Consider the following 17,322-nt stretch of genomic DNA (forward strand, 5'->3'; position numbering starts at 1 on the left):
AACCAACCAGAATGCAAAACAAAGGTATTAATTAATAGTAAAATGAAGGTATTAATTAATAACATGAGGTGGGAGCCAAGGGGAAGAAGCTATGAATTTTGATTGGAAGGAAGGCTTGAAGAAAGTTTCCAGAGAAGGTAACTAGATGACTTATTATCATTACTTGTTCTGTCTTCAGTGGGTATCATACATGATAGTGTGACAGGCTGGGTCACCCAGGAACCAGGGCCTTGAGCCCAACATCTGAAGGGGGAAAAGCAATAGGTTGACCAACTGTTCTGTTTTGTCCAGGACTGAGCGAAGTTCCCAGGACATGGAACTTCTAGTACTAAGACCAGAAAGCCCTAGGAAAACTGAGACAAATCAGTCATTCTAAATAGCAGTGAACAATGCAGACAAAGCCTCCTGCCCTGATGGAGCTCACAGATTAAAAAACTAGTAAAGGAATAAAAGAATATTGTGAGAGGTAGATAGTGTGGTAGAGAAAAATAAGGCAGACTAGGAGGATAGAAAAGGACTGGAGTGCTGGGGCTTGGGTCAGTGATCTGTATTAGATTGGGCAGTCAGGGAAGGCCTTCCAGTGAGTTGTCATTTAAGCAGACATGAATGTAGAATGACAGTCATGTGGATACCTGGAAAAAAACATTCTAGGCCAGTGCAGTTCAGGCCTAGAGACTGAGGAAACAAAAAGCCAGGAATGGGATAAGAGAGGAAGCCAGGAGTCAGGTCACACAGGGCCCTGTGGGCCACAGGAGGTGATTTGGATTTCATTCTAAGATAGTACCTTGGAAGATTTGAGGAGAGGCATTATATTAGTTCGTTCCCACACTGCTATAGAGAACTGCCCAAGGCTGGGTAATTTATAAATTTTAATTGACTCACAGTTCCTCATGGCTGGGGAGGCCTCAGGAAACTTACAATCACCTCGGGGAAACTTATAATCACAATGGAAAGGGAAGCAAACACATCCTTCTTCACATGATGGCAGGAAGGAAAAGTGCCTAGCAAAGAGGGAAAAGCCCCTTGTAAAATCATCAGGTCTTGTGAGAACTCACTCACTATCATGAAAACAGCAGCACAGGGGTAACCACTGCCATGATTCAATTACCTGCCACTGGAACCCTCCCATGACACATGGGGATTATGGGAACTACAATTCAAGGTGAGATTTGGGTGAACACACATCTGAACCATATCAGGCATGGAGTCATCTGCCATATGTTTTATAAGGACCACTCTGGTTGTTATGTGGGAATAGAGTGTGGGATAAAAGTTGGAGGCTAATTAGGGAGTGACTGCAATAATCTAGAAGGACAAAGTATGTATCAGAAAGTACAGAGATCTCAGACAACCCAACCCAGTCATCACTAGTAGGAAAACTCCTTGCAAATTACTTAACTTTTGTTAGCCTTTAATCTTCTTATCTATAAAGTAGGGATTAACAAATTACACAAGCTAAATAAAATAATATGTATGAAAGTGACTAGCAAAGCACCTACAGTTCTATTATGAAAATGGGATGCCATAGGAATTAAAATGTTGAATTGCTAATCTGATTCTTAAGGCCAGTGACTAGCCACACACAAATCTGAGTGTTTAGTCAGACATAAATGCATATTCTCATTCATGGTTGGATCCTTCCAGTTCTGTAAGTGTATGTATTCGTTCTTTTTATTTTAATTTTAGAGATGAAGTCTTGCTGTATTGCCCAGGCTGGAGTATAGTGATATGATCAGAGCTCACTGTAGCCTCAAACTCCTAGGCTCTCACCTCAGGTGATCCTCCCACCTCAGCCTCCTGAATAGCTAGGACTACAGGTCCAAGCCACCATGCCTGGCTAATTTTTAAATTTTTTTGTAGAGATGGGGCCTTGGTATGTTGCCCAGGCTGGTTTTGAACCCTGGCCTCAAGCAATCAATCCTCTGGCCTTGGCCTCCCAAAGTACTGGCATTATAGTGTGTGCCACCACATCTGGCTATATGTTCTTTTTATTGCAATAAAAAGCATTAACAATTTCCTAAATATGCTTGCTAGTTTTGTAGTACTATTTATTTGCTGCTATGGTTTTCTCTGCTCAGCAATGCCATTCCTTCTATTCAAATCGTTTTCTGCTTGGCCCAGGTCCAAATTTACCTTCCCCATGGAATCTTCTCTAAGTCTTTAACCGACAGAGTCAGTTACTACTTTCTCATTATTTTCTCAGGCCTTTGCATGTTTACTCTATTTTACATTATCAGCTTTTATTACAGTTTGTTTTTTATATGCCCATTTGTCTAATAAAAAGATGGAAGGCAAGTACAATGTTTAGTTTATCTAAGATATGACAAGGGTAACCACTTGCTGCATAGCTCAGTCCCTAATAGGAACCTAAGACATTGCTAATGAGTTGGATGGACATGATTGTGCTTAGAACTTGATCTCTGGTATATCACTCAGGAGAATTGCAGAAACAGCATGACATGGGGGAAGGAGTGGATTTGAAGTCAGACAGACCGAAGAGCAAAACCAGGGCCTGACATTTACTAAGCTATGTGGTTTTGCCTAAACCATTTCATCTGCCTGAATCTGTTTCCTTGCCCTTCGACAGTGTATTATCTATTCTTATGTAGAAAATCATGAAACTTAACAACAATCCTTTATTATTTCACATGATTACTAAGGGTTAGGAGTCCAGGATCAGTTTAGCTGGGTGGTTCTGTTTTAGGATCTCTTGGTTTGCATGTTCGCTGGGGCTACGGTCACCCGAAAGCTTGACTAGGCTAAAGGATATGCCTCCAAGCTCACTTCCAGAATTGTTGGCAGAAGGCTCTAGTTCCTCTTCACATTAAGCTCTCCATAGGCTGCTCAAGAACATGGCAACTGGCTTCCCCCAGAGCAAGTGATCTGAGAGTGGGAGAGACACAGACAGAGGTGGAAGCTGCAGGGCTTTTTATTACCTAATCTCAGAAATGATACATCATCTCTTCTGCCACATTCTGTTGTCACACAGACCAACCCTGATACATTGTGGGAGAGGATTACATGAGAATATGAACACTAGGAGCAGCAGGCATCATTTGGGCCATCTTTGAGGCTGACTCCTATGAACAGGAATATTTACCCTAAACATGGTGAATGTTTAAAATGAAAAACTGAGCATCCTTAGCTTGCCCTGCTTAAGGAACTGCTTAATGGTTGCAATTAACCCTGGATAAACCTAAGGTCTCTGGCCTGACTCCCATGTAGTTTTCCAGCCTCTCCCTGCACCTCCTTTGTTTATACATTAAGCTCTATTGAACTCTTGGTCTGTGCTGTTCCCTCTGCTTGGAATGCCCTCGTTTTCACCGTCTTGGTCCACCTAGTATAGACCTTATGCTTTTAACCGTGCTCACTTCCTGCCCCCAATTCCCACCCCTCCAACCCTTCTAAGTCTCCTTTCCTGACATCTTTGGGTGGTATCCTGGGGGGTGTGGCCCACTGCCAGGCCTGGTAATAGGCTCCTCAGCACAATCTCAGAATAAACCAAACCCATCCACACCATGCTGTCCAAAAAGGATTTCCTTTTGGGTTTAACTTGGATTTAAGCCCTGGTTCTGACTGTGTACTGAGTGGTTTCAGGAGGAAGAAAAATAACACTTATGAATAAAAGTGTAACATTTATTATACTCCCAGAGAGCTAGCTGCTGCCTTGGGCACTTTCTCAGAAATTATCTTACTTAATCACATACATTTTTCTATTTGGGCAAGTGATTCTACCTTTTTGGATCATAGTTAACTCATTAGTAAAATGGGAATATTTCCCAAATATGCCCTGGACACTTCCATTCATCTGTGCCTTGCACACAACCTCCCCCACCCTAGGCTGTCCTCTGATCCATCTCCACATGTTCACTCTTGCACAGTCCCCTGCAGTTTAAACCCATTTCTGCCCCTTAGGAGCTGTGCAACCTCAGGAAAGTTACTTTACTTCGCTGAGGCCAGAAAATAGCAGTATTTAACAATGACTACTGGTGCTGTTGGCATGTTGGCAAGTTAGTAGGACTATGGTTGTTAGGAATATCTGAAATAGTACCTAATACCAGTTTTGGGTTCAACAAATGTTAATTACCTTGTTTTTATTCTAAGGCCCAAAGCAAACATAGACCCAAATATCACCTCATCTTGCCTACCCAAAACCCAATTTGTTACATCTTCTTTCCCTGATGAAAGTGCTTATATTCAAAAACTAAGTACATATCTCATAAACAAAAGCATTGTTGAGGGGAGCAGGGTGTTTCCTTAGGCTCTACAAACCTAGATGTGGGTCTCAGAAAGCCACCTCTGTTATACTGGCACTATGAAGAAAGATATGTTTAAACCTCTTTGAGCCTCAGTTTCCACAGAATAGGAATTTTTCACATTTTTATTGAAACATAATGTTTGTACATGTTTATGGGGCACATGTGATATTTTGATATATGCATAGAATGTGTCATGATCAAGTCAGAGTGTTTTGGATCTTCATCACCTCAAGCATTTATCATTTCTTTGTGTTGGAACATTCCAAATCCCCTCTTCTAGCTATTTTTGAAATATACAGTACATTGTTGTTAACTATATTCAGTCTACTGTGTTATTGAACATTAGGACTTTTTCCTTCTGTCTAAATGTATGTTTGTACCCCTCAACCCACCTGTCTTCATTCCCCCTACCCGCTACACACATTCCCCTCCTGGCCTCTGGTAACTATCATGCTACTTTCTACCATGAGATCAGCTTATGATCTTCTGTATATGAATGAGAACTTATGATATTTGTCTTTCTGTGCTTGGCTTATTTAACTTTAACATAATGAGCCTCAGTTCCATTCATGTTGCTGCAAATGACAGGATTTTATTCTTTTTTTACGGCTAAGTAGTATTCCACTTTGTAAATATACTACATTTTCTGTATCCATTCATCCATTGATGGACACCTAAGTTGGTTTCAGATATTTGCTATTGTAAATAGTGCTGCAATAACCACAGGAGTGAAGGTATCCCTTTGATATACTGATTTGCTTTCCTTTGGATAAATACTAGTTGTGGGATTGCTGGATCATATGGTGGTTCTATTTTTAGTTTTTGGAGAGATCTCCATACTGTTTTCCATAGTGGTTGTACTAATTTACAGTCCCACCAACAGTGTATAAGAGGTTCCTTTTCTCCACATCCTTGCCGGCATTGGTTATTTTTTTATCTCTTTGATAATAGCCATTCTAACTGGGGTAAGATGATATCATATTGTGGTTTTGATTCACATTTCCCTATTGATTAGTTATGTTGAACATTTTTTCATATACCTGTTGTTCATAAAGTGGAAAAAATTAAATCTGCCTTTAGAAGAGTAGATGGAAGTAATACTACAATTTTAAAAAATCATGGGCCAGAGCTTGGCCCATAGTAGATATTCAATAAATGTGCTAATCCCTCTCTAGGACATGTACATTCCACTTATTCTTGTCAACACTTTGGGCCTCCTAGTTTTGCACGGCCACCAAAATGTGGCATCTATTTATTAAGGGACAGCCTTACTAATTAGTCTTCGCGCTGGAAAACTAATTAGGCCTGGCCCTCATCTATTTGGGTTTATGTCAGCAGTACCGTTCCCCATCACTGCAAGCTCTGGACTACCTTGTCAGTGTGCCCAAGTTTGCTGTAAGGAAGAAAGACTTTCCTCTCATTACTCACCTCAGGTAGCTTCAATTATTTATGTACAAGTTGGAGATGATCTTTGGCCATTTTAAATTACATTTATTTTTATTGTCTTCTGTAATCCTATCATATTTTCAATTACCCATTCATTCATTCAGAAGTAGATTTCCCCCTTTGGCAGAAGAAAATAAAACAAGTAATTTTGCAAAGTAGCTCAAAAGTTTCTGTTACAATCAGATTTATTTGGCTAAGCATTCTGTCCTCTGGATCCTTGGAGAATTTATAGAAGAAAGGTAATTTCTTAGTTAACAAAAGATACCCACTTCCTCACTTCCTTGTCAATTACACATGCAGTGACTCAAAATAATTTGAAATCTACATTATTATTTTTGCCACAGCTTTGAATGGTAGCAGGAAATAGTCTTTATAAAATAAGTGCTTGAATCAGCAAGTTTATTCTTTCAGTATTACAATTGAATCCCGTACTTCAAATCTAGAAAAACACACTCCCCTACTATTTTAGATTGTGTTATTTTAAAGCTTCTCAGTAATTGTTATTCATTTGTTTGTTTTCCCAATTCATGTAGTCACCCAAGGCAACAATGGGATGATGAAATGTTCATTCTACAATATTTTTTGAAGACAATCAGCATTCTGGTCATTAATTAGACATACTTGGTCTACATTGGCTGAGCTGATATTGATTCTTCCCACTGCATCCCAAGAAAACTGAAGCATCCCTTGAATATTTGAGAACAGCTTATCTGAGGTCTGAGGGAGCAACGTAAGAGAAGGGAGGTGTGCAAGGTTCTCAAAGGAAGGAAGGTATCACAATTGAAATGCTAAGGCTGCAATTTTGAAGCAAGTTCTTAGCATTTTGCCCCTTGTTCCCTGCTGTATCCCAAGCATGCAACTCATTGCCTGCACATGGCAGATGCTCCTTAGGTCTTTGTGACTGGAGGGTTTGAGAGTTGTAGTGTGGGTGAGTGGGCTCAAAAGAATCTCATTGTCTTAATGGTAATGAATATAGAACTTCTGTTTGCTGCTCTGCCCTCCTGATATAATAGATGAGTAAAGTGAGTACAGAGAGGGGAAGTTTAACTCCCAAGGCCATCAGTGGCAGCAATGGGCCTGAAACATAGATCTTCTGACAACTGGCTGGAGGGCAGAGGACCCTGCTCTCTGTTCTCATGTACTGAGTAATAGTACTTGGGCTCAAGGTAGAGAAGGTAGCTGAGGATAAATGCAACTCCAAGCTTCCATCTCCAGGTCTTTCTTTTCTAAAGCTTGCATTTCTTCAACCTTCAGAGTAAAAGGGATTGGTGTGGATAGCAATCATGATAAACTGAGAGAGCACTCTTCCTGCTGCTGGACAAAATTCCAGGGAGTTTTTGTTTTGCAGGAAATAAGACCAGGGAGGGAGGCAGGGCCCAATCCCAGAAGTAGAAGACCTTACAGGATGTGATGAGGAACTTGAGTCTCCTCAACTGTGTCCAACAGTTCTTCTATGCCCTCTGGCAGGATGCTAGGAATGCTAGCTGCTCAGGAAAAGTACATGGGCCAAAGAATAAACACAATAAAAGCCAGAGGTAGAAACAGGAGCCAGTTTAAGCCAGGAAAACATTAAGAAAATGTCAAACTATGAGGAGTGAAGTGTGATCTCTTCTTTCAGCCATAAGCCGGAAGTCACTTGCTATGGTTTGGCCATTTGACCCCTCCAAACCTCATGTTGAAATTTGATCCCAGTGTTGAAGGTGGGGCCAGTGGGAGGTGTTTAGGTCACTGGGGCAGATCCCTCATGGATAGATTAATGCCCTCCCTTAAGGTGAGTGAGTTCTCACTCTTAGTTCCAATGAGAGCTGGTTATTTAAAAAAGCCTCGCATGCCCCCCTAGCCTTCCCTCCCGCCACATGATCTCTGCACACTCCAGCTTCCCTTCACCTTCCACTACGAGTGGAAGCAGCCAGAGGCCCTCACCAGATGCCCAGTCTTCCAGCCAGCAGAATTGTGAGCCAAATAAACTCTTCTCTTTATAAATTACTCAGCCTCAGATGCTCCTTATAGCAACACAAAATAGACTAAGACACCACTATTGTTAGAAAGAAGATTTGGTGACAAAGAAGATGCCTTCAAAGAACTTATAGTCTAATGAAGAAGAGAAGTACCTGTGCATGGAAACCAGAATGCATATGACAAGCGCTGGGGTTTCTATCCCAGGCTGCACTTAAGAATCACCTAGGAGCTTTTTTGAAAAAAATGTTTGGGCTCTTTCCCTAAAATTGAATCCAGATCTTAAAGATGGAAGGCTAACTTAAAAAAAAAAAAATCTCTCCAGGTGATTTTGATACACAGTGAGTGTTGGTATCACTGCAATAGAGTAAAGCCCAAGGTAATATGTGGACTCTTGTCTCAGCCTGGGGTGATCATAGCCATTGGATAGCCTGAAGAGCATCACCAAAAATAGACTCTGAAGCCTCAATTCTGAATCTAATAATTCAGAATTTCCAGAGAATTGAGACCCGGAATCTCTCTTTTGGAAAAGCTCCGAAGGTGGTTCAGATGACCAGGCAGGTTTGGGAACCAGTCTGCTAGAGCAGCTCTGTCCAGTAAAAATATAATGTGACTCACATGTTTAATTCTACAATCTCTAGTAGCCACATTTAAAAGATAAAAAGAAATAAAGTTAATTTGAATAATGTATTTTATCTAACATAGTCTATCTGACATCATTTCAACATAGGATTAATTTAAAAATTATTGTTTAGCTTTTTTATATTCTCATTTTTTCATACTAAGTCTTTAAAATCTGATAGGAATTTGATACTTAGAACTCCAGACCACACTTGAACTCCAGACCACTTGCCAAGGGCAGGGCTGTCTGTTGTTCACCTCTGCATCCCCAGCATCTGGTGCCAGGCCTGACATGGCACAATTCCCCATGCTTTGGGACATGATCTGGGTCTCTACATTCCAAACTATGGGTACCACGGGAACAGAAGCACGGAGAGATAGAACAATGTACTAGGCTGGTTGGCGGGGGGAGTGGGACTGGGGCAGCAGAAAGGGAGAGGTAAGCCACGCTGGAAAGGAGTTTGGAGAGGAAGACAGAGTTCAACCTTTTTTTTTTTTTTTTTTTTTCTTGTCTCATGGACCTACCACCAGATTTTAAGAGTAAGTAGGAAGGACTTCCAATTCACTCATTTTTTTTTTTTTTTTTTAACCCGGATGTCAGAGCTCCAAGGCCTCTAGGACATGTATTAGGTTTATTGGTTTATTGAGATACTGCCTCAGGCAGGTTGACTAAGTGGGCCTCTTTTTGTTGGGAACCAGAGCAATAATGAGGAGAGACTTTGCTGACATTAGGAATCTGCTGAGCATATGCTTTTTCAGTACAATTTCAACTTCAGATTCTGTCAAGGTCCTCAGAAGCCTCACTGTGGGTGCATCAGATACATTTTAAGACAATAACACTGATTCGAATGATCCCATCTGTCAAAATCCTTTTACAGAAATCTGTCCTGCTTTCTTGGCACTAGCTGACTCACAAAGTTTGTCATGGATCAGTTGAGGGATTTGTCCCTGGCTTGCCATCAAGTTCAGTGACCAACTGTTCCAAATCAGGGACTGGATGATATATTTTGTGATTTAGTGGGAGATGGATCAATTAATGGCAGTGCTGGAACACAGCAGGAGAAGTTGAAGTCAGACCACAGTCTACTGTGGAGCTAATGTTTGCTGATCAAAGGAAGAAGACAGGCCTAGCTGTTTGCAAACAGAAGTCTAGCCAGGAAAGCAAACCATAGAGTGGATAAAGCAACTGCTGCTACAGGTTTCCAAGCCATGCCTCTAGGACTCCAGGTTTTTCAGAAATATCCAAAGGCAGCAAAGGGAAGCTTGAGTCCTTTCATTCGCGCATACCCATTTTCACCAGTTTTATCTTTCGGATTTCATCGTAAGATTGCATTTTAAATCCACTGCACCCTGAAAAGCTTGAAAAAACATTGATGTAGACAATGGGTAGCACTATGGCTGAGTGTTATCAAGAATGTCCAACAAAATATAACAGTAGAATCCTATTAAGACAATAGATTCTACAAATGGTAACTTCAGGCAACTAGGCAGGTAGCTGCAGGGTACTAAATCATTCATTAGTTCATGATTCATTCATTCATTCTACAAAAATATATTTTTCACTTGTTATGACCTAGATACAATGCTAGGCACTGGGAATACAGCTGTGAAAAAGTAGATATTTTCCCTGCCCTCATGTTATTTATATTGTTGTAGGAAAGATAGATAATAAATGTGGACACAATTAAATACAATTATTGCAGCTTGAGGTTAGGAAATTAATGCAGTGGCAGAAATTACAAGGGAGGAGTGCTACTTTAGAAAAGGTGGTCAGGAAAGGCTTGGCTTCGGAGATACCCTTAAGATGAAGCCTGAGGATATAAAGGAGCTAGCTGTGCAGGAGGCTTTGCGACGAGCATTTCAGGCAGATAACACAGTTGATGCAAATACCTGTGGCAGCATCTGGGATTATTACAGAAAATGAGAAGACTCTGTAAAGCCTGAATGAAAAGAGTTTTTGTAACATGATTTTGCAGCACAGCGATGATCCAGGTCACACAAGACCTTACAGAGTCCAAGGTATCCTCTCAATACGAGAGGCCTTTGCGAAGTTTCAGAAGACAGACATATTATCTCATTTACACTTTTCAAAGGCTGATTCCACTAGCACATGGCACTAGTAGGAGAGCAAGGGCAAGCAAAGCCTTCTCCTAGAGACTGGTGGGGAGGTTCCTAAACGAGGAACACAACAGGACTCCTGTTCTTAGAGCCAAGACGTAAGGCAAAACACAAGGAAAATGTTCCTACTACTTCACAGCATGAGCTTTCTCTTATGAACCGGGAGGGTGTGATGCCTATGGCCAAGTATGGCTGAAGCCACAACAGGGCTCCCTCCTCAGGGCCCAATTGATCCCATAGCCTGGAGCAGGGTTGAGCTGAAAAGTCAATGGGATCTGCAGGACAAGGAAGAGACCAGCCCAGCACTTGGAAGGAAGAGCTGCAACAGGCTTTAATCTACCTTGAGAGTGTCTTCATGCTGGCAGCCAACACAGACTGACATCAAATCCACTTTCCCCACAAATTGCATCCACATTTTTGCAATTTGGTGTGTATTGATTTTTCTCCGAGGGACCTCTTCTTGAGTTATTTAACTGCCACCATTGCAAAGGGCGGCAAGTAATTTTCAGCGCAGAGCCACTTCTTCTGAAGTCTGCATTGAAACTCCAACCCAGTCCAGTCCTATAATTTCATTTCAGAGCACTCCTGGATAATTATATTACCCAAATCTGGGCATTATTGCAGAATGAATGGTTTGACCATGAAGACAGGGAGAGCATTAGATCTTCTTTTCCATCTCAAAATAAGGTATCAAGCCGGAGTAATGTAACAATGTAGAGGTATTCAGGACTGAGATATTCTTTATGTGTTATGCCCAGACTGTTTGTTCCCCAAAGAAGACCACCAGAGTCCAGAGTCAAAGCCAAGTGGCAAGGATCTTTACTACAAGTTCGAACCTGGTCCCTCCTTTACACAGTATACAAGAGGGCCCCGAACAATGCGAGCGTTTGCTTTTTATAGCCCGAAAGTTGTAGGGGAACAAAGAAATTCTTTTGGCTCCTGCGCTTTCAGTAACCTTGAACGGCTGTCTCCTTATCGGAGACTTTCCAGGTGGTGTTTGTACTGGGCTCAGGGAGTTTGAGAGATATATGGTGGTGGGATGGGAGGATGGGATGTGTTTGTGCTAGGCTCAGGGAGTTTTGAGCCCGGGGCTGAGGAATGTGCCCAGCTCCTTTCATTCCCCCCTTCTTTTTAGGTATCTTTAGAGCCAATCTTGGGTCTTATAAGTCTGATTCTGTTTCAGCATTTACAGGTTGGTATTGGGCTCTGAGGACCATGAGTTGTACGGTGTCAAATCTCTCCCTAACAAATTGTAAAATTCTGTCAACAACACAAGGTCCTATGGTAAGCAGAAATAGTAGACTTAGCAGGGGTCCAAGGAAGGGGGCTAACAGAGAAAACATAGAGGAATTCCACCATTGGTCTGCAGCTGAAGCAAACTGCCGTGTTTTTGCTTCAGTGCTTAACTTGCATAACTGTTGGACCCGGTCCTCTACAAGTCCTGATTCATTTATGTAGAAACAACAGTCTTCTTTTAGAAATATACATGTACCACCTTTTTCTGCAGTGAGTAGGTCTAGGGCCCTCCGGTTTTGCAAGGTTACCTGAGCTAGGGACGTGAGCTGCCGCTGAAGGGAGGCAAGGGACTCAGCCGACTCCTCCATAGCAACGGCAAATTGTTGGTATAACTTGTTACTTTCTATGAGGGTGTGACTTAGGGCTCCCCCCACCAGTCCGGCCGCAATGAAGGATGCGGTGAGGGAGATTCCTGCAATGAGGGGGAGAAATATGGCTCGTGCAGGTCTTGGTCTAGGGTCTGGGTGAATAACAGCACTAGTCCAGTTACCGGTATACCCTAGGAACTCGCCAGCAGTTAGTAGAGTCAACCGGGGAACTAATGTGACAGGGAGACACAGTAGGTTATTAACAGAAGGACTAGGTAGGTTTTTAGATAAGGTTCCATTACACCAGAAGAATATGCCTGATGGAGCCCTTAAGGTGATATTAGGGGGCGTTGCAGTGATGCTGCAGAGGCTGGAATTGGTTCCTGAGAAACAGTAGGGAAACTTCTCCTGACTGGGGTTTAGGTATAGGGGCACGTTCAGGATAGGAGCATACGAGTGGTTTCGGAGGTTGTTAGCTTGGGCAAAGGTAGAGGGTCCCCATGGCAGAGGGACAGCTGTTAGCGGTGGACGCCCTAGAGTGGCGCACAGGAAGCAGCCAGACAGGCTATGAAGTCCTATAAGGTTAGCAAGTTCTAGTCCTTCTTGTAATAACTTTAACCAGGAGAAAGGACGTAAGTCTTGTGTTAGTCTGTTTTCCTGTCGTTGGATATTCCCGTGGACCAGGGGCAGTACTTGCACTAGGCCTCGCCACAGATAGAGGTGACTGCTAGGCCATGAGGAGGAGGGGGAGTAGTATACAGCCCCATGTTGAGGTGTGGTCCAGCAGGAGTTCCAGGGGTCTCTAACTATCCATGTATATGGAAAGTCTCTATCCCGTCTACGATAGAAGGGCCATTTAGGGTCTAACTGTTTTCTCTCTCCCCAATAACGGGGTCTGTGGATGTTACAATAGTTATAAGGACAGCCAGCATTTTGGTGCCACCAATAGTGTTTACAATTGTATTTAGTCTGATCAAACTCAAAGCATATTATTGGTGTCATAGGTTTGGCTATTTGAAAACCAGTAAAATTTAGTAGAATTGGGCTGTTGCACCCTGAGGAAGGGCAATCAGCACTGGCCAATAATTTTCCGGGCTTATGAGGTTGCCCAGGGTGGGTTCGGTTTTCATAAAGCCAGAATCTCCAGACAAAGGGATTATGAGCTGGTTTTGTGATTTCTCCAGCGGCCACTAGGGCGACTAACGTTAGGGTTAGACTACCTAACTGCATGTTTGCAGTGAGCTATGCTGCCGGCGCAGGGTGAGTTTTAAGGGGTTGTTCCTAGCTCTGTCCACAGTCCACGTGTCCGGTGCTTCAGCCGCCGCCGTGATTGGTCCCAGAAGATCGGAGGTTGGGTCCACTGGCTTGACGTGGGTGTAGTGGATCCACGATGCGATGCCTTCTACCTTCAGGGCGGTGGGTGTGGTTAGGAGTACCTGGAGTGGTCCTTTCCACCTGGGTTCTAGGGTCTCTTGTCGGTGTCGCTTGACCAGGACCCAGTCTCCCGGCTGGTACGGATGGGGTGTCGGCGGGGGACCGGTCTCATATAGTTCCTTCAGCTTGGGCCAGATTTCTTGATGAATTTTCTGCAAGGCTTGTAGGGAAAACAAGAGTTCAGAGACATTTTCTGTTTCGGACTTGAGCAGATCATCTTTTAGGCCGGGAACTAAGGGTGGGGGTCTGCCATACATAATTTCATAAGGAGTAAGGCCCAGTCTGTAAGGGGTGTTATGGGCCCGGAACAGAGCGTAGGGGAGAAGGACCACCCAATTAGCGCCAGTCTCCATAGTCAATTTAGTTAAGGTCTCTTTTAAGGTCCGATTCATTCTCTCTACCTGTCCTGAACTCTGGGGCCTGTAAGCGCAATGTAGTTTCCAATTTGCCCCAAGGATGGAAGCCAAATCCTGACTTACCTTAGCGACGAAGGCCGGCCCATTATCTGACCCTATCTGGACGGGGAAGCCATACCTGGGGAGGATATCTTCCAGGATTTTTTTTTGCTACAACCTGAGCAGTCTCTTTCTTGGTGGGGAATGCTTCAGTCCACCCTGAAAAAGTATCTACAAAGACAAGTAAGTACCGATACCCGTATTTTCCTGGCTTTATCTCAGTAAAATCTACTTCCCAGTAGATACCGGGCCTGGTTCCCCTGAGCCTTGTTCCCGTTGCAGCCTGGGATTGGGGGTAGGCGTTGTTAAGCTGGCAGACTTTGCAATTTGTCACGATGTTGCTGGCCATCTCGGCTGTATGTCTGAATTTGAGCTTAGAGCGTCTGATCAGGTCTATCATCCGCCGAGCACCCAGGTGGGTGGTTCGGTGGATGTGTTCTAACACTTGTTGTCCTAATTTTTCTGGTAGGATAGTTTGGTCATTAGTATCAGTCCACCACCCATTCTGGATCTGTTTCAGGGGAAGCTTGTCAATCCACTGGAGATCTTGTTCTGAATAATCAGGGAAATATGGCAAGTCCCGGGGGCCCGGGTCAGGGAGCTGGAGTGCAAGGAGTTGGCTGGGAGCCTTCGCCACCTTTCTTGCAGTTTGGTCTGCTAGAAAGTTGCCTTGAGCAGTTGGAGTAGTTAGTTTCTGATGCCCTGGGCAATGCACAATGGCTAACTTTTCTGGCCTCCATAGGGCTGTTAGCAGGGCTAGGATTTCTTGCTTGTTTTTTATTTCTTTTCCTTCAGCCGTTAGTAACCCCCGCTCCCTGTAAATGGCCCCATGTATATGCGCTGTTGCAAAAGCATATCGGCTGTCTGTATATACCGTCAGCTTTTTCCCCGCCCCTAAGGTAAGAGCTTGGGTGAGCGCTATCAATTCGGCCTTCTGGGCCGATGTCCCCGGGGGCAGGGGTTCCGCCCAGATTACCTTAGTCTCTGAAGTCACTGCCGCTCCAGCGTACCTCTGGCCCTGATGCATGAAGCTGCTCCCATCAGTGAACCAGACGAGGTCGGCGTCAGGAAGTGGGCGATCCTGCAGGTCTTCTCGAACTCCGTGCACCTGAGCTAGTATCTCGGTGCAGTCATGGAGTGGGGCGTCCAGGTCCGGGTTGGGCAGCAGCGAGGCAGGGTTTAAGGTCGTTGGGGGTAGGAAAGTTATCCTGAGAGGATTTAGTAGTAGTCCTTGGTAGTGGGTGAGTCGGGCGTTACTCATCCATCGATTAGGTGGCTGTTTGAGTACACCTTCGATGGCATGTGGGGTAACGACCCGCAATTCTTGCCCCATGACAAGCTTATCAGCATCCTGCACCATCAGAGCCGTGGCTGCAATCATTCGGAGACAAGGGGGCCACCCGGCAGCCACTGGGTCTAACTTCTTTGACAGGTAGGCAACTGGCCTCTGCCAGGGGCCTAAGTTTTGAGTTATTACTGCCTTAGCGATACCTTTATTTTCATCTACGTATAAGTGGAAGGGCTTGGTAACATCAGGTAGTCCCAGTGCAGGCGCGGAGAGTAGGGCAGTTTTAATCTGTTGGAAAGCCGACTCGGCTTCGTCTGTCCACTTAAATGGCTGCTGCCCCCGTGTTGCCTGATATAAGGGTTTAGCCAGTTCTGCGAACCCAAGTATCCATAGTCTGCAAAACCCCGCTGACCCCAGGAATTCCCTCACTTGTCGGGTGGATTGCGGCCTGGGGATCTGCAGAACAGTTTGTTTTCGGGCGTCTGTTAACCAGCGCTGCCCTTCTTTAAGCAGGTATCCTAGGTATGTTACCTCTGATTTACAGATTTGAGCTTTCTTTGCTGAGGCTCGGTATCCTAGATTTCCCAGAGCTTGTAAGAGACCTTTGGTCCCTTGGATGCAAGCTTCTTGGGTCTCAGCAGCAATCAGGAGGTCATCAACATACTGTAGTAAGGTTATTTCAGGGTGTTTGCGTCGGTACTCACCCAGGTCTTCATGGAGGGCCTCATCGAACAGGGTAGGAGAGTTTTTGAATCCTTGCGGCAGTCTGGTCCATGTCAGTTGGCCACTTATGCCTCTATCAGGGTCATTCCACTCGAAGGCGAAGAGCTTTTGGCTCTGAGGGGCTAAAGGCAAACTGAAGAAAGCATCTTTTAAATCTAAAACAGTGTACCATTGATGTTTAGGGTTTAGGGTGCTTAGGAGGGTATATGGGTTAGGCACAGTTGGATGTATGTCCACAACCCTCTTATTGATTTCTCTTAAGTCTTGTACAGGTCTGTATTCTCCACTATTAGGTTTTCGTACTGGCAACAATGGAGTATTCCAGGGGGAGTGACATGAGCAGAGGATTCCTTGGTCAAGGAGCCGGCGGATATGCGGGGCAATTCCTTTCTTGGCCTCTAGGGGCATCGGGTATTGGCGTACCTGCACGGGGTCTGCCCCAGGTTTAAGTTCAACAAATAAAGCAGGACGGTGTTTTGCTAGTCCTAAGCCCCCCGTTTCCGCCCAAGCTTCTGGATATTGCTGGAGCCAGGTTGCTATGTCCTGGTCAGGGGCCGGTTGCTCCTGGTGGAGCCGGTACTCATCTTCTAGGGTTATAGTTAGGACGGACACGGGTTGATTGTGAGAGTTGGTCACGATGGGCCCCTCAGGGAGGAAATGGATCTTTGCTCCCATTTTAGTTAGCAGGTCTCTCCCTAATAGGGGACAGGGGCTCTCAGGGATAACCAGGAAAGAATGGGTTACATTCTTGGCTCCGAGGTTTACTGTTCTTTGTGTTGTCCATGGGTATTTCTTAACTCCTGTGGCCCCTTGTACCCACGAGGACTTGGAGGATAATTTTCCATTAGTTTTAACTAAGACTGAGTGCTGTGCTCCCGTATCGACCAAGAACTGGACTGGGGACCCCTCCACTTGCAAAGTTACCCTAGGTTCGGGGAGGGGATCCGAACCCCGTCTTCCCTAGTCTTCATCTTGAGTGACTAGTACGGGTGTAGACCTAGGGGGTCCCTGTCCTCGTTGTTTCTTTTTGGGGCAGTCTCTTACCCAGTGGCCAGCCTCCTTGCAGTAGGCACATTGGTCTTTTTTCAGATTATCATGCCTGGGGGGCCGCCTGGGTTGGGTATACTCTGGCTGTAGATGCTCTTTCTGTACTACTGCTGCCAGGACCTTGGTCATTTTTTCAGTGGCCTTAAATTGCCTTTCTTCTGGAGTATCTCTGTTATTGTAAACCCGCTGGGCTATCTGAAGGAGGTCCTGAATCCGCTTTCCTTCTAAGTCTTCTAATTTCTGGAGTTTTCTTTTAATATCTGGGGCTGCCTGATTTACGAATGACATTACAATAGCTGCCTGACTTCCTGGAGCCTCTGGATCTATGGGGGTGTACTGTCTAAAAGCTTCCATTAATCTTTCTAAGTAGG

The 17,322-nt window shown here is 44.3% G+C and overlaps 1 protein-coding gene and 1 long non-coding RNA gene across 12 annotated transcripts in view; one reads left to right on the forward strand and one right to left on the reverse strand.

Moving 5' to 3' along the window:
• Window positions 1-17,322, forward strand: part of LOC105495139 (DAB adaptor protein 1) — a 1,257,833-nt gene that overhangs the window by 704,504 nt on the left and 536,007 nt on the right. The window lies entirely within an intron of this gene.
• On the reverse strand, window positions 12,951-15,081 carry LOC139362064 (uncharacterized). Its single transcript, XR_011620355.1, has 2 exons — window positions 14,870-15,081; window positions 12,951-13,598 (listed from the first exon to the last, which is right to left on the reverse strand). It is a non-coding gene; the product is annotated as an uncharacterized lncRNA (long non-coding RNA).

Source organism: Macaca nemestrina, chromosome 1, assembly GCF_043159975.1.
Source record: "Macaca nemestrina isolate mMacNem1 chromosome 1, mMacNem.hap1, whole genome shotgun sequence".
Classification (NCBI taxonomy): domain Eukaryota; kingdom Metazoa; phylum Chordata; class Mammalia; order Primates; family Cercopithecidae; genus Macaca; species Macaca nemestrina.